Here is a 21447-nt window from a genome sequence, read left to right as displayed (position 1 = left end):
ACTCAGCGAATAAATTAACGAAAACTCGTAGATATGCAATAAGACTCTATTAATAACATGTTAATGAGCACGGCCTAGGCGTAAACAGATGAAAATGCAATGTCATCATTGAACTACTACCGTTCTAACTCGACCTACATGCTAGAATAAACGTGCAATTTTTTTGGATTTTCTGTATATAAAAATAAACAACAATGCAAGACAAAAATGTAAACGTGAATGCAAAACAGAATGAATGCAACGCAATCCCTTCCCCAAACCAAATCACACAATGCCCTCATTGTGCAAAATCATATAAGAAAATAATCAAGGGAAATGGGAATTTGCGATAATATTAACTAAAACGACATGAGGGAGACATGGGGAACTCACAAGACTTTAAGCGCAGCAAAAGAAAACCTCCCCAAACCAGCGTAAGCTAGGAGGTTTCAGTAGCCAGCAGTGCTACCACAAGGTACCTAAAAACACAAAAGTACCGCGCATAATTCCGAGAAAACAACTAAGGAACGAGAAATATGTGCAAAAGAATAAAAATAGAAGAAAAGGGAATCGGCACAGGAGGTGGTCGATCGACCAAAGGTATCAGTCGATCGACCAGAGCACCTGGGAATAGTGCCTCTAGAGTCCTCCGCATCAGTCGATCGACTGGCATACCTGACGATTCTGCCTCTTTTCTTCGAATTAACTCAATGAATTGAGTTTATAGGGTCTAATAACCTGCAGTTGCACATAAATACAGCGCCCAAAATTGCGCAAACCCAAAAATAACAGTCTATAGTCTTATAAAATCCTAAGCAAACCAATTAAAGCGAAGTTTCGCACACACCAAAACAATAAATAGTCTAGCAAAAAAAAGTAAATAAATTGTTTTAAACGGATTCGATCAACTAATAGTTGATCAAGAATGGCCACGGAATGGCCCACTTGCTCGACTTCTGGCTACAAGAAGTAGCCTCTACAGTGCTCATCCTCTCAGCTGCACTCCTAACAACTCCAATATCCGCAGAACTTATGGGATCAACATCTCTAATATCTTCCCAATCACTGACCTCGTCTGGCTCGTCAAAATCCAAATCGGACTCCATCACTTTGACTGGCTCCTCATCCGGCTCCTCATCAGTTGCATATATCAGACACCCTAGACCGCCTCTCTGCACGATGGGATCTCTCACAACTGGAGCAACATGCGGCTCTAAATTCCCCAAACCAGCTCCTGCAAAAGTCAAAACAGAAGGATCTTCCTCCAATTTGCTCCCAATCTGGGGCGGAGGTGTTATAGCAGAATTAGGCATAGGGGCAGGCATATCAGGCAACACAACATAAGATTTAACGACATTGCAAGTTACTGGGTACATAGCATCCTTCTTCTTATAGGTCTGGGCAAAAACAATAGACTATTTTCCCACCTTAAAGGTCAATGTCCCTGAGCCAACATCTATAACTGCACCACCAGTGTGCAGAAATGGTCTTTCCAAAATGATAGGAATATGAGCATCCTCGGGTATATCTAGCACAATGAAGTCAATTGGGAAAAAGAACTTTCCTATTTGCACAGGAATGTCCTCTAAGACTCCTATAGGTTTGGACCGCGAACGATCGACCATCTCGCACCGTCATGTTTGTAATTGTAAACCTAGTCAATCTCAATTTCTTAGCAAGCCTCAAAGGCATAACACTAATACTGGCCTCTAGGTCACACAATGTCTTCTCAATAGAAAAGGTGTCAATATTACATGGGACTGAAAAACTACCCGGGTCTTCTAGCTTATGAGGTGCAGTATGAGTCAAATAGGAAGATGACTCCTCGGTTAGTGCGACAGATTGCACAGTATCAAGTGACTTCTTTTTAGACAACAGCTGCTTCATAAATTTCATATAGGCAGGCACTTGATTAACTAATTCTAGGAAAGGAACGTGCACATTTAAACTACGAATAACATCTTTAAACTTGTTAAACGATACCTGTTCATTTGTCGGCACCAATCTCTCTGGATAAGGGGCTATAAGAAGCAACTTAGCCCTCTCCTCTAGGTCTCTCATACCGGCATCAGTGGACTTAGGCTGAAAATCCACTACTTTGTCCTTGTTGTAGCTCGAACCTTCTTCAGACCGTCTCAGGAATGAACCATTAACCGTCGTAGGATCATACTTTTGAACCGGAACTGACCCATCAGCATTTGGGTCTTGCCTCAATAACTTCGGAGTCATCGTACCCCGAAATAAGTAGTCCCTCAAGTTATCTGGCATTGGAGGACTAAAAGGTTCACAATCAGACGTATCTTCAGTCGATCGACCAGAGTGGTCAGTCGATCGACCAACTGCACTGTTGCTTAAAGTTTCTGTTTTGTTACAGACTCGCCACTGTTCACCAGATGCGGTCGATCGACCATGTGTGTCAGTCGATCGACTGATGCACCTGTTGATCGTCTTTTTCTTGCTACTGTTCATTTCAGCCTTTTTCTTACTCGGTTCTGCCTCATTTTTTTCAGTAACATCTTCGACCATAGTGGGCCCATCAAGGGTAGACCCACTCCTCAAAGTCATCGCATTTAGAGTCTCTTTTTTATCCGACTGCGACGGTAATTGCCCCGGAGGTCTAGTTGCACTTTTGCTTGCCAATTGGGTAATTTGGCTCTCCAACATTTTTGTAGAAGTCTCTCTAGCTAGAGACTCCTTTTGCAGCAAACCTGACAAATTCTGAACCATGTTTTTCAATTCAGAAATATCAGAACTTTGAAATTGTTGCTGCTGAGGCACTGATCGGTCCGTTTCGTGTTCACAATTAAAGGTGTGGTCGTTGGGTCACGTCCGAATCAAAACACAATTTATAGCTTCACAAACAACTCTACAATTAGTAAAGAGGCAAGTAAAGGTCGGATCCCAAGGGACGGGTATTGAAATGAGATTTCTATTGAAACTAGTGGTGTCTTGAGGGTGTCACAAATTGGGTTGATGTAGAAGGTCACTAACTAAAATAGCAATGAAAATAAACTAGCAAGATGAATTAAAAGGGGTCTAAACAATTGAATAAAAAGCACTAGGGTGTCATGGGATCATAGGGGAATCATAGGAATTGATCATACAAACATGTTCTCAAATTATAAGCAAGCAATTATTGTTGTGATGGATTGAGTTGGGTTATATCTTACAATCCTAAGAAAGTTTGGGTCCCGGAGCCGAATCGATTAGATTGTACAACACTTACAAGTCGACTTAATCTTCCCTACTCAACAACATGCATGGTCTAATGAGACTCGAGTTGGGTTATGTCTTATAAGTCTCATTGAAAAGATAGGAGATTGTAGTAAATGCAAGGATTCATAGGCTTAGCATTTCATCAAATATAACATGTGCATGAGTTGAGATCAAAACAAGCAAGCAAATAAAACATGAAAGCATATTAATTTAAGCATGAATCATTCCCCATGTTGGTTTCCCTTAATCACCCATTAACCCTAGCTAAGAGACTACTCACTCATTATCATGTTGATCATGCTAGCAAGGTTGTCAATCATACCAACAAAATGAAACATGATGAATAAATGAAAGTGATTAACAATAATTAAAAAGGGATTAAGAGAATTATACCTACTAATGATTCCAATAATAAAGCAAAGATAAAAGAAGTACTTGAATGCTTGATTGAGAGATTGTCAATCTCCCAATAATAACCCAAATAATCTTCAATTACCCAAAATAAAGGATGAACAAAAGAGAGATTAAGGAAATAAAACTTGTATTAGAACTTGATTAATTGTTGATTACAAAACTAAAGAGAGATTTGATTGATATTAACTACTCTAATTATTGATAAGAAGAACCTGCTCTTCTATTTAGACTAATGGGGTATTTATAGTGGAAATTAGGGGGATGCATTAGGGTTAACTAAGGGCTAAACTAGTAATTACACGTTTTAGATTGAGCAGGGAGGAGCCGGTATTTTCCGAAGGAAGGGCTTCTTTCTTCGTAGCTTGGAGAAGAGGAAATCGCGCTGTAGAGGAATCCGGGCGGATTAGGGTCGGGACGGGCGGATTACGCGATAGAATCCGAGCGGATTCAAGAGAATCCGGGCGGATTGTGGTGATGGAACCCGGGCGTCTTGGTGGAAAACCGCACGGATTGTCTTTGGTGAAGGACGGCGGATTGTAGACAATCCGCACGGATTGTGCCTCAAAGAAGGCTTCTTCTTCTTTTCTTCCCTTTTCTTCATAAATTCCTTGGGGATTTCCTTGGGGACTCAAGGATCCTTTCTCAACATTGCTCATCTACTATCATATGTACAAAGGCCTTCTAATCTTGTCTCTCCTTGATGCTTGGTCATTGAATTCGATCAATTTAGTCTTGTTTTGCCATGAAAATGCAAGATTCTTACTCCTTTCCTACCAAGGGATCAAAATCTCAAAGAATATGCAAAATAAAGAACTAAAGATAATAAATGACCCAAATATGCACTAAAAAGCATGGGAACAAGGCTAATTCGGGGGCTAAATATGCGCTAATTATGGTCACATCAAATATCCTCAAACCGAACCTTTGCTCGTCCCGAGTAAAGAGGTGACAAAGACTAGGACCATTATTTAAACTAACCTAATAGCATATCCGATATGAGACAATTAGCGGGTCTCACTCCGCCCCTTCAACTCACAACAAGACAACCATGAGGTAGGATGCCTTCTTGCAAGGCAAGGTGGGTCTTGCCAAAATGGCGACACCTCCAAACATTAAGCACACAAAATCACATAATGGATGCATCTACAAAAGGAATAGCCACTTCCTCATCAAGTGGCGGAGGCACTAAAGAGGAACAAATTTAAGAGCATGTAATCCTTCACAAATACTAGTTCAACAAATTACTCAGGCTAAGAGGATGGCACTAAATCACCTCCAAATGGTGTTAAATTAGACTACTTTCGTCCTCAATTTCCAAATGCTTTCGTCAAGAGCGATCGGATGGTGGTGGAATGATGATCCCTATGATGCTAGTAGCATATGACATGACAAGTCTCGAATTCTCTACAAAAGTAAAGGTCATGGATCGTCCCAAGCTCGACCAAGTGGCTTGACAAAAAGGCTTTTTTGGAAATGAAATGCTCAAATGTTTATGCACAATGGGTGGATATGACTAGTATTCAAAATTGTCCTCATTTCACTTTCACATTTCAAAAATTTAAGATGGGGTTTGTCCCTTCCGGGCTAGTGTCCTTTGCTTTCGCCAATCGCTTATTAGGCAACCGGTTAACCTCTAGACAATAGCTTTTCGGGGTGATAGTCACTCTGTCTCTGGGCGGCCGAACTCACAACCGTGTGGGGGCCCAATTCAATGGATCCCGCACCAAAGCACATCGAAGTGGTACGCCTCCATCAAAACAACTTAAATTTCTCAACATTCAACAATTCATAACATTTGAGGTTTCCTTGGCATTAAATTACTTCCACATGACAAAATTCTTTGAAATGAGCACTTCAAGCTTATTGATAGAAAATATTTTTGGGTTGCCTTACCACAAGGTCAATCAAGGTCACCTAGACAAGTTAACCAAGTCCACATCGCATCACGGGGTTGGATAGGTGACTCACATGCAAACCCTTGACTGGGCCTTGGGTCATGGGTCAAAAGACACTAGTATGACACTATCTAGGGTGTTTTACAACCATTCTAGTAGGCAAAGTCTTAAGTTGAACAAGTATTTGTAATGGCTTAGTTGCTCTTGTCAAAGTTCCTAATTAGGCATTTTTCAAAACATTTCTAACATGCAACTACATGCCATGATGCAACTAATATAAACATCCTAATGCAAGTGATTCTATCAACTAATATGACATATAAACTAAATGCAAGTCCTAAATTCACATTGTTATACCGCATCAATCAAAATAGAGCCACATAGTCATTAACATAAAGAGGAAAAAGGAGATTGGAAAGATCATACCATGCGGTCTTCATTATCCTCATGTCTCGGATGTGGCGTAGTCAATCAATGTGAACAAGGATAGAACAAACACAATATATACACAAGACTACAAAGGGAAATAAACATGTTTTTGGGTTTTTCAATTTTCAAATTTTTCAATTTTTTTGGATTTTTTGAATAAGAGTTAAATGTTAGAATTCCCATCCCCACACTAATATGGGCATTGTCCTCAATGGCCAAAATGATGAAAATTATGCAAAGATGATGCATGATTTCTATACTAAATGCAATCTATACTAGGCTACACTACATGATGCATGGTTTTTGTTATGACGGAGAGGATAATTTAGATTACCTCCCGTTGTGTATGCATTAACTTCCCCAAACCGAGTTAGACACTATTGCTAATGTCCAAGGATGGGTGTAGTTCATGCACACACTATGCAATGCATGAAACTAATTTGTCATTTTGGATTTTGAAAATGGGAACAATAAAATGAGAACACCTCAATGGTACCGAGGTGTGAGTCCTCTATGGTGCTAGGACTACTCCAACAATGATCAAGAAAATAATTAAAACAAAGAGAGAAATAAACAAACCATGAGAGGGTAGGAGCCTCCAAGGCTTGCTAATCTTCCATCATATCATCACCATTATCACTTTCCTCATTAGAAGTGGTCTCAATGCCACTTCCCTCTTCATTTGCCTCTTCATCTTGCTCATCATCCTTTTCTCCTTCTTCACTTGCTTCCTCATCAATGTTATCATCAACTTCTTCATTACCAACAACCTCATTGTCACCCGAAACGACCCTAGATGCACCCGGAAATAGGACTTCTCTATCCGCCCAACTAGGCAAAGGACATAATGGGTCAAGTAGTCCTTGCCTAGCTAAGTGTATGAGGGGTGGATATTGAGCCAAGTAAGCATTTTTCCGATCCTCAAAGGCTTGCTTGTGCATTGCTTGCATGAGAAGAGTCAAATAATCATTTCTAGCTTCAACTCCTTCCGGCTTGAACTCTTGATACTCAAAGGGGTAAGGTGGTATGACAATGGAAGAGGAGGGCATTTCAAGTTCACCCTTTTGTTGTTGAATAATATACTCGGCCTCTTTAGAAAGGGGAAGTAGATAATTGGTCTGGTGGACGCTTAGACGACAAATCTTTGAAGGCAAGGTGAATGATCTAGCTTCACTAGTGAGCCATCCATACTTGGTATCAAGAGGGTTATGGGCAACCCACTTGTACTTGTGTATCATAGTATGCAAATCAACAAGATGACCACCCTCCTTTGCTTTATACTTGTTATCCTTATTGAAGTTAGGATCAAAGTACTTAGCTAGGATAGTGACTAGGCCGCCATTGACAATAACGGTAGTGCCCTTCTTCCCACAATCAATGTTGAGCCATCTATCTACCAAAAGCCTCAAAGAGTTGAAAGGCTTGGTGTGTACTCTTCCAATGTTCAAAGCCGATTCAAGAAGAATAAAATCAAGTTTGGTGAAATGGTTGGTATCTTTCCTTGCAATAATGGTGTTTCCTATTACCTTGTACCATACTCTTATGCCCGGATGGTGGACTAAAAGAGCACGACTCGCATGAAAGTCCTCAAATTTCCTCCCGGAAATTGCCTCCCAAAGAGGGTCGGGGTCATACTTTCCATAATTCTTAAAATAACTTGGTTCATCACTAAGACCCAAAATTTCACCCAATTCTCTAAAGGAAATGCGTCTACTAACATTAGCTAGACGAAACTCGAGATTCTCCCTACTCTCAACTTTGGTAACTTTCAAAGAACTCAAAAACTCCAAGGTAAGGGAGGGGTATGTCAATTCTTTTGATTCAAACAATTTCTCTAACCCCATGGCTTTGAAAAAGGCTCTAGTTTGCTCAAGGACACCCAACTTTCCCAAGGTGTCTTCACAAATAAATTTGGTGGATTGAAGTGATTTCCTAGCAAACTTGGCAAAAGTATCTCTATGGGTTTTGGAAATAAAAGTTACCTCCGGATAATGCAAAAGTTGATCGATTTCCGGAGTAGAAGATGTTGTTGCTCCCATAGAAGGTTGTTAAAGTTGTTGCACTTCCAAGTTTGGTGTTGCTACCACCATAGCCAATGCTTTCTTTGCTTGAAGAGCCTTTTGCCTTTGTGAAAGTGTCTTTGTTGCCTTTGTTGCCTTTGTTGCTCCCTTAGTCCTTGTCATTGATGAACTAACCAAGAAAAGAATGAAAAATCTTCAATTTGTAGTGTACCCAAATCGATTTAAAGGTGAAAGGCTTTGCCTTTATGAAGTCAAAAATCGACTCAAAGGTTGAAGACTTTGCTCTTGGTTTTGATTTTTTTATTGAAAAAGGAGTGATTGATTTGTTGTTAGAAGGATGATTTGATTTGATTTTGGTGAATGTTGTTGAGGGATTTTGTTTTTGTGATGGAGAGGATGAGGGTTTTGATGTTTTGAAGTAGTGTTATGAATGAATGAATGAATGAATGAAGGTGGGAGGGATTTTATAAAGACCGAAAAATTCGAACTGCAGGGGCAATCCGTGCGGAATCTGCCCAATACGGGCGGATTCTGCACTTTCTGGGTTTGATAAAACTCGCCTAAAGACGGGCGTATTCAAGAGAAGACGCTCGGATTTGCTTGATACGGGACGGGCGGATTCTTCAGAAGACAGACGGATTTGAGTCCAGAAAATTTTTCTTGTTTTCCTCAGCAGAGAAGACGGGCGTCTTCTTTCCAGGACGGACGGATTTTCATAGACGGGCGGATTGGCTGTTCAGGACGCCCCGGATTCTCTTACAGTCAAAATCTTTCAAAATTTCAGCTTATAGGGACGTGCGCCTTCAACCCAGTACGCTCGGATTGCATGAAGACGGGCGGATTCTCCTGAATCCGCTCGGATTCTACCCCTGTGTACCCGGATTCAGTTCCATCCGTGTACAATGCATATCCCTTAACAACCTTCTATTCTTCTTCATATCTCGTGTTCTTCATTGTGGGGGCACTACTAAGGCATGGATAGCCTAGGCAATTGCCATCCCCACACTAAGCGAAAGCACTACACATCAATTGAAATTATTAGTCCCTCCCTCACTTCTCTCTCAAACATGACAATTATCTTGATCAAGGTAAATAAAAATCCAAAGATGACAAAAATGAAATACAAGAATTGAAATGCGAGTTAGGGAGTTAGAAATATGTACAAATGGTGGTTTAGGGAGGACTCCACCAAACTCTCATTCTTGATGAGATGTCAAGGGGGCATGTTCAAGGTGTTGTTGATGTTGCTCAACACCTTGAAAAAGTGATCAAAAGCTTGTTCATTATCATGGTAGAGGTCGTCAATAGACCTTGGCCCTTGTTGTCGGTCTTGATCGATGGCATTACCAATGTAGGGATTAAAAATCCCTTCAAATTCGTCGTCCCAAAGACCACAAACTTCATTAAGTTGATCATTGAAAATCTCTTGATTTGATGGAGACAACTCTCCCAAATTCTTCTCTTGGCCAATGAGGCCATTCTCTTCTTCTTTGGTTGATTTTGATGAACTTTGCAAGCTCTCCTTGTCACAATTCACTTGCTCTTTGAATGGAGCATCTTCAATTTTTTTCTTCCATTGGAGTTCCGATTTCTTCCTCTCATCCTTTCGGCTATAATGATCAATCATGAAACATGGTTCATGCAAACGAGGAGCTCTCATAGTCTTGTCAAGATTAAATGTTATGCTTTCATCTCCCACTTCTAGAGTGAGCTCACCATGTTTCACATCAATCACCGCACCCGCGGTGTGTAGGAAGGGTCTTCCTAGAATGATTGGAATGTTGGAATCTTCCTCCATATCAACAATGACAAAGTCCACCGGGATGAAAAACTTCCCAATTAAATGCGGGGACATCTTCCCATATCCCTAATGGTGTCTTCGTCGATCTATCGGCCATTTGGAGTGTGATGTTGGTGCATTTAAGCTCTCCCATCCCCAACCTTTTACTCACCGAGTACGGCATGACACTCACACTAGCCCCTAGATCACATAAGGCCTTGTTGATCGTTGTATCGCCAATGGTACACGGTATTGAGAAGCTTCCCGGATCCTTTAGTTTTGGAGGTGAACTCCCTTGAAGTATTGCACTACTCACCTTAGTGAAGGCGATAGTCTCAAGTTTCCGGATCGACTTCTTCTTTGTGAGGATATCTTTCATGTATTTCGCATAAGCCGGCACGTGATTGATTAATTCCGTGAAAGGAATTGAGACTTCCAAATTCTTCACAATTTCCATGAACTTTCCAAGTTGATCATCAAATTTGGGCTTGGCTTGACGACTTGGAAAAGGAAGTCTAATCACAATGGGCTCCTTCTCCTTGACCTTGTCTTCATTTTTCTTTGAACTTTCTTCTTTTGATGATTCTCCATCTTTGGAGTTTTGCACAATTTCTTCCTTTTCACTAGCTTCCACAACTTCATCCTCAACTTGCTTCTTTGGTGCTTCATACCTTGTACCACTTCTCAAGTGAATGGCACTAACCGTTTCATGTCTAGGGGGATTACTTTGAGGTGGTAATTGCCCCTTTTGTCTTTGTGAACTTGAAGATGCTAGTTGAGTCAATTGTGTTTCCAACATCTTGGTGTGAGCTAGGATGTTGTTGATGGTGGTTTCCTTTGCTTGGCTATCTTTTTGCATTTGAGTGAAAAATTCTTGTTGATTCTTTTGCATTTGGAGGACCGCTTTTTGGACATCAAAACCTTGGTCATTTTGGTGATTGTATGGATTTTGATTTTGGTAACCTTGGTTTTGATTGTAAAAGGGTCTTTGATTTTGGTTTCTCATGGGTGGTGGAGTGTATGTTGTTTGAGGGTTTTGAACATTTTGGCTTTTGTATGAGAGATTTGGATGGAATTTGGTGTTTTCATTGTAATAGTTGGAATAAGGGGTACCACTCTTGTATGCTTGGAAAGCATTCACTTGTTCATTTGTTCCCCTACATTCACTTTGGTCATGTCCCAAAGTTCCACAATTCTCACATATCCCACTTGGGATTGATGAGGATGTCGTCATGGCATTAACATGATGCTTTGGTGATTTTGAGACTTCTTCAAGTCTAGCCATAGCTTTTTCAAACTTCAAATTGATTGTGTCGATATGAGCACTAAGTTGAGCACCCAATTGAGTAACGGAGTCCACTTCATGCTTTCCTCCTCTAGTAGCCTTGCGAGGTCTACTATATTGTGAGTTATGGACCGCCATTTCCTCAATCTTGTTCCATGTTTGATTGTCATCAACTTCGGTGAACATTCCATTCGATCCCATGTTGAGAATGTTCCTTGAATCCTCATATAGACCATTCCAAAATTGTTGTACCAAAAACCATTCGCTAAGTCCATGGTGAGGACATGAGCGACAAATTCCCTTGAACCGCTCCCAAGCTTCATACAAAGATTCTTCATCCCTTTGCTTAAAACCCGTAATTTGAGCTCTTAGCATGTTAGTCTTTTCCGGTGGGTAGAATTTTTTTGTAGAAAGCTAGAGCCAACTTCTTCCAAGAATCTATTCCGAGGGTGGCCTTGTCAAGGCCCTTCAACCATTGCTTCGCGGTGCCGATTAGAGAAAAAAGAAATAAGACCCATCTAATTTGGTCTTGAGTCACACCCGTTTGAGAGATTGCATCACAATAGTCGCAAAAGGTTTCCATATGAGAATGAGGGTCTTCACTAGGCATCCCCCCAAATTGGCTCCTTTCAACTAATTGGATGAAGGCGGATTTGGCAATAAAATTTCCGGTTAGATGTTGCGGTGTAGGAGTACCATTTGGTAGGTTCTCCTCGGTGGGTACGGAGTGTGACGAGAATTTGAGCATTGTAGGTTGATTTTGTGGGGTATTGTGTAATGGGTTCTCCTCTCCTTCTATTGCGAAAGGGTTGACGAACTCAATAGTTGGTTGAACAACTTCACTAATACCTCTTAAATTCCTCCTAACAAGTCTCCTATTGTTCGTCAAGGTTCTTTCGATTTCACGGTCAAAAGGTAACAAATCACCTTGTGACCTTCTAGACATACAAAATATCAAACAACTCGAAAACAATTTAGAACAAACCTTGAGGAGTTTTACTTTCCCAAGGCGAAGAAAGACACAACTAATAACAATAAAAAGGAAATCTAAATCAAACAAACACCGTCCCCGGCAACGGCGCCATTTTTGATCGGTCCGTTTCGTGTTCACAATTAAAGGTGTGGTCGTTGGGTCACGTCCGAATCAAAACACAATTTATAGCTTCACAAACAACTCTACAATTAGTAAAGAGGCAAGTAAAGGTTAGATCCCAAGGGACGGGTATTGAAATGAGATTTCTATTGAAACTAGTGGTGTCTTGAGGGTGTCACAAATTGGGTTGATGTAGAAGGTCACTAACTAAAATAGCAATGAAAATAAACTAGCAAGATGAATTAAAAGGGGTCTAAACAATTGATTAAAAAGCACTAGGGTGTCATGGGATTATAGGGGAATCATGGGAATTGATCATACAAACATGTTCTCAAATTATAAGCAACCAATTATTGTTGTGATGGATTGAGTTGGGTTATATCTTACAATCCTAGGAAAGTTTGGGTCCCGGAGCCGAATCGATTAGATTGTACAACACCTACAAGTCGACTTAATCTTCCCTACTCAACAACATGCATGGTCTAATGAGACTCGAGTTGGGTTATGTCTTACAAGTCTCATTTAAAAGATAGGAGATGGTAGTAAATGCAAGGATTCATAGGCTTAGCATTTCATCAAATATAACATGTGCATGAGTTGAGATCAAAACAAGCAAGCAAATAAAACATGAAAGCATATTAATTTAAGCATGAATCATTCCCCATGTTGGTTTCCCCTAATCACCCATTAACCCTAGCTAAGAGACTATTCACTCATTATCATGTTGATCATGCTAGCAAGGTTGTCAATCATACCAACAAAATGAAACATGATGAATAAATGAAAGTGATTAACAATAATTAAAAAGGGATTAAGAGAATTATACCTACTAATGATTCCAATAATAAAGCAAAGATAAAAGAAGTACTTGAATGCTTGATTGAGAGGTTGTCAATCTCCCAATAATAACCCAAATAATCTTCAATTACCCAAAATAAAGGATGAACAAAAGAGAGATTAAGGAAATAAAACTTGTATTAAAACTTGATTAATTGTTGATTACAAAACTAAAGAGAGATTTGATTGATATTAACTACTCTAATTATTGATAAGAAGAACCTGCTCTTCTATTTAGACTAATGGGGTATTTATAGTGGAAATTAGGGGGATGCATTAGGGTTAACTAAGGGCTAAACTAGTAATTACACTTTTTAGATTGAGCACGGAGGAGCCGGTATTTTCCGAAGGAAGGGCTTCTTTCTTCGTAGCTTGGAGAAGAGGAAATCGCATTGTAGAGGAATCCGGGCGGATTAGGGTCGGGACGGGCGGATTCTGGCGATAGAATCCGAGCGGATTCAAGAGAATCCGGGCGGATTGTGGTGATGGAACCCGGGCGTCTTGGTGGAAAACCGCACGGATTGTCTTTGTGAAGGACGGCGGATTGTAGACAATCCGCACGGATTGTGCCTCAGCAAGGCTTCTTCTTCTTTTCTTCCTTTTTCTTCATAAATTCCTTGGGGATTTCCTTGGGGACTCAAGGATCCTTTCTCAACATTGCTCATCTACTATCATATGTACAAAGGCCTTCTAATCTTGTCTCTCCTTGATGCTTGGTCATTGAATTCGATCAATTTAGTCTTGTTTTGTCATGAAAATGCAAGATTCTTACTTCTTTCCTACCAAGGGATCAAAATCTCAAAGAATATGCAAAACAAAGAACTAAAGATAATAAATGACCCAAATATGCACTAAAAAGCATGGGAACAAGGCTAATTCGGGGGCTAAATATGCGCTAATTATGGTCACATCAGGCACATATGGAGGCTTTTGATACTGTTGCTGCTGCTTATGAGGGGGCACATAGTTCTGTTGCTGTTGCTGCTATGGTGGACCTGGATTAAGAACATTCTGGTTAGTCCACCTCAAATTGGGGTGGACATTAGAGGGATCGAGATAAGCACCAGTCTGCCTAAAATTTTGAAAGGCGGCACATGTTTCATTCGAACTGGTACAAAACTCCGAAACATGTCCCTCTCCTCCATATCTTTTGCATGTAAAGGGACCGTCTGAAACTGAATTAACTTTATATATCCTACCTTTTTGGGATCCCCCAAAATCTAACTTGTCGAATCTCGCAGTAAGGGCCTCTATTGCAGCTGTAGTAGGAGATTCAGCTGCTCTTCTCTGATTCCCTCTAGAATTCCCATGCTCAGCTTTATGGATGGCCATATCTTTAATAATCTTCCACCCCTTAGTCTCTCCACTATTTTCCTGGAATCTGCCATTAGCTGCAGCATCTAGGATAGCCCTCTGATCATCATAAAGCCCATTATAGAATTGATTACACAGGAACCATTGCTCGAACCCATGGTGCGGAATAGATCGCACCAGTCTCTTGAAACGGACCCATGCCTCATGAAAATCCTCATCAGAACCATGTTTAAAGCTTGTGATCTGAACTCTATTCGTATTGGTCTTCAATGCAGAGAAAATTTTTTTATAAAATGCTAGGGCCAGCGAATTCCAATCAGTAATCCCATTAGCAGCTCGATCCAGATCTCGGTACCACTCCCTAGCAGCATCACGGAGCGAGAATATGAACATCGTCTCTTTTATCTGGTCCTGGGTCACACCTGCTAGTGGGGGTATGGAACAACGATGAGTCAATGAATATCTCCATATGTTTAGTTGCATCTTCATTTGCGCTCCCCAAATTGGTTTCTCTCAACCAAGTTAATGTAGAACGGTTTCGCTTCGAATTTTCTATCCGTCCCAGCTGGCAACGCGAATCCCTTATAGAGATTCTCAGCTTTTGGCTCGGAGTGACTTGCTATACTTGCTTCTTCAGCCATATCTGGAGATGTAACGGTCTCAGCTGAAGAAGTAGAAATGGGAGACGAAGGTGGATCCTCCTCAAATAAATCGTTCTCGTAATAACTGGACAGAGTACTCAGCTCTTCCTCTGTCGGCAATACTCTAGATGATCGTCTCAACTCACGCAAAGTCTTCTCGATCTCAGATCTAACGGTCGTAATTCACCACCCTGTGACCTGCGCATAAGAGGAAACTACAAGTAGAATATGAGAACAGTTTAAGGAACAAATGTCCCTTAAACTTAGGAAAAGGACTAAAATAAAAACAACTAAAAATTAAACAATTGCCTCCCCGGAAACGGCGCCAAAATTTGATACCGTCGTAGAGTATCAAAAATAAAATTTATAATCCAAACTACTACTATAGATAGTGGCAGTCAGGGTCGAACCACAAGGAGGCAAGCAATTTAAATTTGTCCAATTTAAGTCTAAAGTAACAATTTTGGGGGGTTTTATTTGAATGATTCTACAACTAAAGGCAATAAAATTAAAACTAAACTAAAGCAAATAAATGAGCAATTAAAGAAAATAGATAAAATCAAATATTAAAAGGATGCTAAGATGGTCGGTTCACTGTAGTTTCGACGGCAGTATCCTAGGTAAGTCCGAAATAATCACGTAAGACGGGAAAATAAGAAGTCCTCTCGGTCCATTCTTAACAGATAGCATCTTTTAATCTAGCTACGGGTCCCTAAGTATCACTAGTACTGACTCTCGCCCTGAAAAGTGATTCTTAAAAGCCTAAATTTTTACCTATCTTTTGATCTCAGTATAATTTAGTCGTTTCAATTGGTAGTCTAATTCCCTCACCTATCTTTCGATCTAATGGGTCGGTCAATTACTAAGTATTCAACTAGTCGTGTGCACTCGATTTGTCAAATTAAGCAATTTAATCAATTAAAACGGAGCTGATCTTACGTGAAGCGGTCGATCGACCATCTAAGCCGGTCGATCGACCAACGGGCTCAGTCGGTCGACTATTGACATCAGTCGATCGACCAAGACTCGAATCAGGTCTACGAAATCTACGCCGCCTACACTACAGGTCCCCTACATCTTAGCACGAAGGGTTTAGCTACTCATGTTAGAATTTATAACAACAACGAAATTAACAATTAATGAAATTGGATGCATGATTAAATAAACTAAGCAAATAAGATGCATAAATGAAATAAGGCTTTGGGAAACTACTCTATGCAATCCTAATCTATGAATGAATAAAAGCAAACTGAAATCAAGGAATCAGAATTACCGAATGAAAGCAGGAAGAAGAATCCGAAAGCACGAACTTTATTAACGAAAATAAAGCTAATTGTATTGAATGTTTATTAACTAAATTTAATCTATGGAATCTGATGCTAAAAACTCGATATTGAATCCTAAAAATTCGATATTTGTTCTGAAACATAGGTTCACGTTATATAGGAGTATAGCATGACTCTTATTCCTAAAAACCTAATTACAATTGGGCTTCTAACTCTCGTCTTTAATTTGCGTCAGAGTCGCTGTATGGTCGATCGACCACTAGGCCCAGTCGATCGACCAAGCTTTGCTGAACAGTAGCTTCTGATTTGATTTAGGAATCGTGCTCTGGTCGATCGACTAAGGGCATTAGTCGATCGACTGCTTCAACGGGTACTTTGCTCCAAAAGCCTCGTAAATTTGTCTTTCAGGCCTCGATACGCGCACCAAGTTCGCTTCCCGAGTCTTTACTTCACGTCAGGTCCTATGCCTAGTACTCGGGGATGGATTCAGCTCATTTTCCCCTGCATTCTTCCCATTTTTGCAATATTACACAAAAACACGAAAGTAGACGGAAAGAGGGAAAATATTAGCACATACTACATAATTGAGCTCTGAAATGCGTGTAAAATAGGGTGTAAAACATCATATTTAGGACGCGCATCACATGGTAAGGATGCATCTGCAAAACACGTATTATGTCCACCACTCAAACAAGTATCTCGGACTCAACGACCCCAAAAGTATGAAGAAAAGGAAACAAGTGTTGGCCTAATGGCCGATTACAACCATCTAAAACAAATAAAAAGAAAGTACGATAAAAGTTTAACAAATATCCAACAACAAATCCAGAAAGATCAAAGCGGAGCTCAGATATCCGCATCCTCATCCATATCCTCGCCACCACCTGTACGGGATGTCCTTTTACCTTGATAAGCTCTATATAGGTAACCTCCACTGCCGGTCCACATGTCTGCCTCATCTAGCTGGCTGCCGTAGTTGGCTCCCCACGGCTCTGTGAGGCAACCATACCCGTAGCTCTCCGATGTTCCCCAGGAGTTACGGTCTACCCCATAATTATGGAACCCCTTGGTGTCATTCCCAGGTCCTCTCCATCATACTGGCTGCACCAAGTTCGTCCCTATACCCTGGTTGTAGGCCATCTCATGCATGTTTTACAACACCAGGGTAGTAGAGATCCGCTCGGTCAACTTACTTACCTGTATCCTACGGTCGTTGACGGTGGGGTAGGGCGAGTACTGGGTCGGATAGAATCTAGGTGTGGTGTAGGAAGGCTTAGTCTCTACCTCTCTAGTCGCTCTCCCTTTACGGTGCTCACGAGGTGGGGGAACGGTCGCCTGCTTCTCCGAGGTAGTGACCGACTCAGGTAAGTCTAGGAGGATGGTGGGATCGATCAGGTAGAACTAAGGCTTAGATATAGGTTCCACACTCCCCAGGTCAAAATCCTCTAGGTGGTTCACCACCGGTAAGTTCTCAGGATCGGGTAGTATCATCCACTTTGTCCCCTTCACCCTCCAAGCCAAGGACCCATCATCTAACCTCCTAAGCCACTTAATGTGTCACTAATATCTCTCATCCATAGTAGGGGAAGTCTCAAACAACCCTGTTCCCGACACTGGTGGGGCCTCAAAATTTGTCAGTCTCTGAGCCAAGCAGGTCTCTATAGCCCCCACAAGTAAGGTAACAGTTCTTAGATCAAGCCATTAGGGCCAAACTAGAGCACACAACCCCTGGAGTACTGTAGAAAAAGCTCTTCCCCCGTCGAGGGTTAAGATAGGACACTAGAGGCATCAACTCACGCCGGAGTTCAGTGGGAGAAGTGTCGCCGCCTCGAAACCAACGCGCGGATGCGCGCGGCGCGGGTGGCTATGTCCACACCACAGAAGACACAGGTTAATTTAGGCTCACTAAAGAGACTTTCAACACTTGATTACAGATGACACAAATCAAGTTTCAGGCCTGCAGAAATTACAGAAAATTTCACAAGTTTTTTGTTGTTTGAGAAAAGTTTCAGGCTTTAATTTTCATTCAAAATAATCTGCTTCATTCAGTAAAAGAGGAAGTCCATATATGCGCCCTTCCATATCTTACTATCCGTCTAAAATCCTATATCCAAGGGCCACGATTGACCTTAGGAAACTACAAAATAACAGCTATAAACTTAAAAGACTGAAAAATTGGAATGCAATTGCAGGGTGCCTGTGCTGTTTTGTTTGGTTATGGCAGTTGATGTCTTTAGCGAGGAGGATGAGGGTGAGCTACATTAAGTGCTCCTTGACCTTGGTTCTGAATGATGTCGCATTAGGCAGAGCATTGACAAAAGTACTTTTATAACAGCCTAGGAAATGTTTAGCTAAAAGTGAAAAATTTGCTTTATGCTTTTCTGATTTTGTGCAACTGTTTTTGGCTTGATTTTATGTAAATTTGGTGGTTATTTGCCCTTGGTTTTCCTGGACTTTTTTTTAAGTTGATTTACCCTAGTTTCATTTTACCATGGTGCCAACTAATAATCAGAAACTTTCATTAAGCTTTTTTCATGGACAGTGGACATAGGCTGAGCTGATTTGGTGCCTGTTTCAGTGAGCAATGATTGTGTTGGTCTGAGTCAATTGTCATATATGTAAGCTCCTACTGTAGGAGTTATGAACTACTGGTGGAAGTTGGGTCAATCGGGTCGGATGAGTTTGTATCGGATTATTTCCGGTCTGTCACACATTTTGGATCGGTTCGGGTCATTTCGAGTCTCGAGTCAATTTCGGATGACCTGTTGCCCGGTCATTTCGGATCGGGTCACTTTCGATTATGGGTTATTTTGGGTTGGGTCACTTTCGGGTTAAGGGCTAAACACTTTAGTTAGTACTAATTTGATTAAGAAATATTATTTTGCAAATTTAACTACTCGTATTTATTAAGGACACTTGCATGTAATCAATGAAACTTTGAATATATATATATATATATATATATATATATATATATATATATATATATAGAGGCCGGATCCGGTGAGGCACCTCATTATGGCGAGGCGGCCGGTCTCACCAAATTACTACCTTGGACTCATTTGCATTATACATGGATGGGCTGATTTTGTAATGTTGGACTGAAAAAACAAGGATGAAAATTAGGGGTCAACAAAAAACTTTTCATTTGGTCCAAAACACTTTCTCTCTCTAATCTAAAAAAAAGCCCAAATACCTTATTCTCTCTAATCTAAACAAAAGGCCCAAATTCTTTCCTTCCAAAACTAATGAGCTTTCACGTTATACAAAAACACTCAATTTGGGCGTCGATTTCAAAGAGAGCTAAAATATCATCAAATTTGTGAGACGATTTCATCAAATTAATCAAATTCTGACAATCAAAGAGGCGAATTCATCAAATTAATCGATTTCTTAGAAGATTTCGAGGTAATTTCCAGGTAATTTCATATTATTTGATGAAAAATTGATTTTCTTAACTTCGTTCATTAATTGATGATATAACGATCAAATTTGAACAAAATCGAACTGTTTTGTAAATTTATAAGGATCAAAACTGAAGTATTTTGTTAGTTTAGGGTTTGAATTCGATCAAAACTGAGCAATTGAGCAATTTCGGAATTCGCGGTGTAAAATTTGTTGATTTTGTTAATTCATTCATTAATTGATTATAATTCATTCATTAATAAGGCTCAAATTGACGTTGCAGCTTTAATTTCAATGGAGATTACAGACATTACAGTAACTGGTGATAATACTGCTGTTGAAACAGGTAATCTCCGTTTTTTCGCTATTTTATGAAGCTGTTTTGCTATTCTCCTGATTTTGTGAATATGTGAGGTTATATTGTGAATCTAAGAAGTTATTTCGTAAATCTGAGAAGTTATTTCGTGAATGTAGGCTATAATATCCTGAATTTGATCAAAAATAATCAATTTCGCCCTACTTATTATGGTATTACTGCTGATGTTGCAGGTCTAACTCCTGATACTGCAGCGACTCCTGATAATAGTGCTATTACAACAGGTATTCTGTTTTGTCCCTATTTTATGAATTTGAGACGTTATTTTGTTCTGGTTTTGTGAATCTGAGAGGTTATTTTGCGAATCTAGGAGCTAATTTTGTGCATCAGAGAGGTTATTTTGAAAATATAAACTGTTCTGGTTTTGTGAATCTGAGAGGTTATTTTGCGAATCTAGAAGCTAATTTTGTGCATCTGAGAGGTTATTTTGAAAATATAGACTGTTCTGGTTTGTGAATCTGAGAGGTTATTTTGCGAATCTAGGAGCTAATTTTGTGCATCTGAGAGGTTATTTTGAAAATATAAACTGTCTATAATATCCTGAAACTTGGATCGTGGCAGAAATTGTTTGACATTGTCTATTTTGTGAATTAGAGTGCTTATTTTGTGAATATAAGAGTTAAATATAATATTCAGAAAACTTAAAAATCTTGTAATTTTTCATCACATAAAATTTCGCAGGTTCATGGCTTTCGAATTAACTAAACAACAACATTCAAAAATAAAATAAACTGAAAAGCTGAAAAATTAAACAAGATATGATATTTGTTTAGTTTATCAATCACCCCTATTTGTTCGAGGCAATGCACATAGAGCAATATTGATATAGCTATAGGTGCACCGTTCATCGCATCGAGTGATCTTCCTGCGTGTTTAGATGAATATGGGACTCTTCTACATACTGGAGTGTAGTTAAAATATTTTGAATCAAGCCTTGATGCTACCCATAGAAAGGGCCCCTGAACTCGGGAATAGGTAGCCAGCCATTCAGATCTAGTACGCTCAAATTGCTCGAACTTCTCCTGCAACTTAAAAGCCTGTTTGCAGCCATTGTCATTTGTGCCAAATTGAATTAGTACTAATCCCATAAAATGACAAGTCTGCACTGCAGATAACAGCACCAAAGACTCTATCTCATAACCTTGGCTCATTAAACAATCTGCCAATTTAGAGAGGTCAGGACAAACATACTTCCCTTTTTTATTCATATAACCTGGAACATTCGCCAAAACACAAGTATAGGGAAATACAAATAAATGAGACATTGTGTGCAATAGGGATTTTTGAAATGTTTTACAGAAGAGAGAAGATAGGTTATTGGTATATACTATTATGTTTCAGAAATTAGATATTTATAGGCCTTGTATTTGGCACAATCACAACAATGCTGCTGTTCACATTACCCATATATTAAATTTTTTGATTGAATGCTTGATTGTTCAATGTCCTTTTCTTGGGAATGGAACTGTTATTAAC

General features: G+C 39.9%; 1 non-coding gene across 1 annotated transcript; it reads left to right on the top strand.

Annotated features, from left to right (window-relative positions):
- The first annotated feature begins 11287 nt into the window (after window positions 1–11287).
- Window positions 11288–11394, top strand: LOC141645577 (small nucleolar RNA R71). The gene has a single exon (XR_012545056.1). It is a non-coding gene; the product is annotated as a small nucleolar RNA R71 (small nucleolar RNA).
- The last annotated feature ends 10053 nt before the right edge of the window (window positions 11395–21447 follow it).

Source organism: Silene latifolia, chromosome 2 (assembly GCF_048544455.1).
Source record: "Silene latifolia isolate original U9 population chromosome 2, ASM4854445v1, whole genome shotgun sequence".
Lineage (NCBI taxonomy): Eukaryota > Viridiplantae > Streptophyta > Magnoliopsida > Caryophyllales > Caryophyllaceae > Silene > Silene latifolia.
Note: the sequence above shows the minus strand (reverse complement) of the source record. Positions and strands in the feature narration are given on the sequence as shown.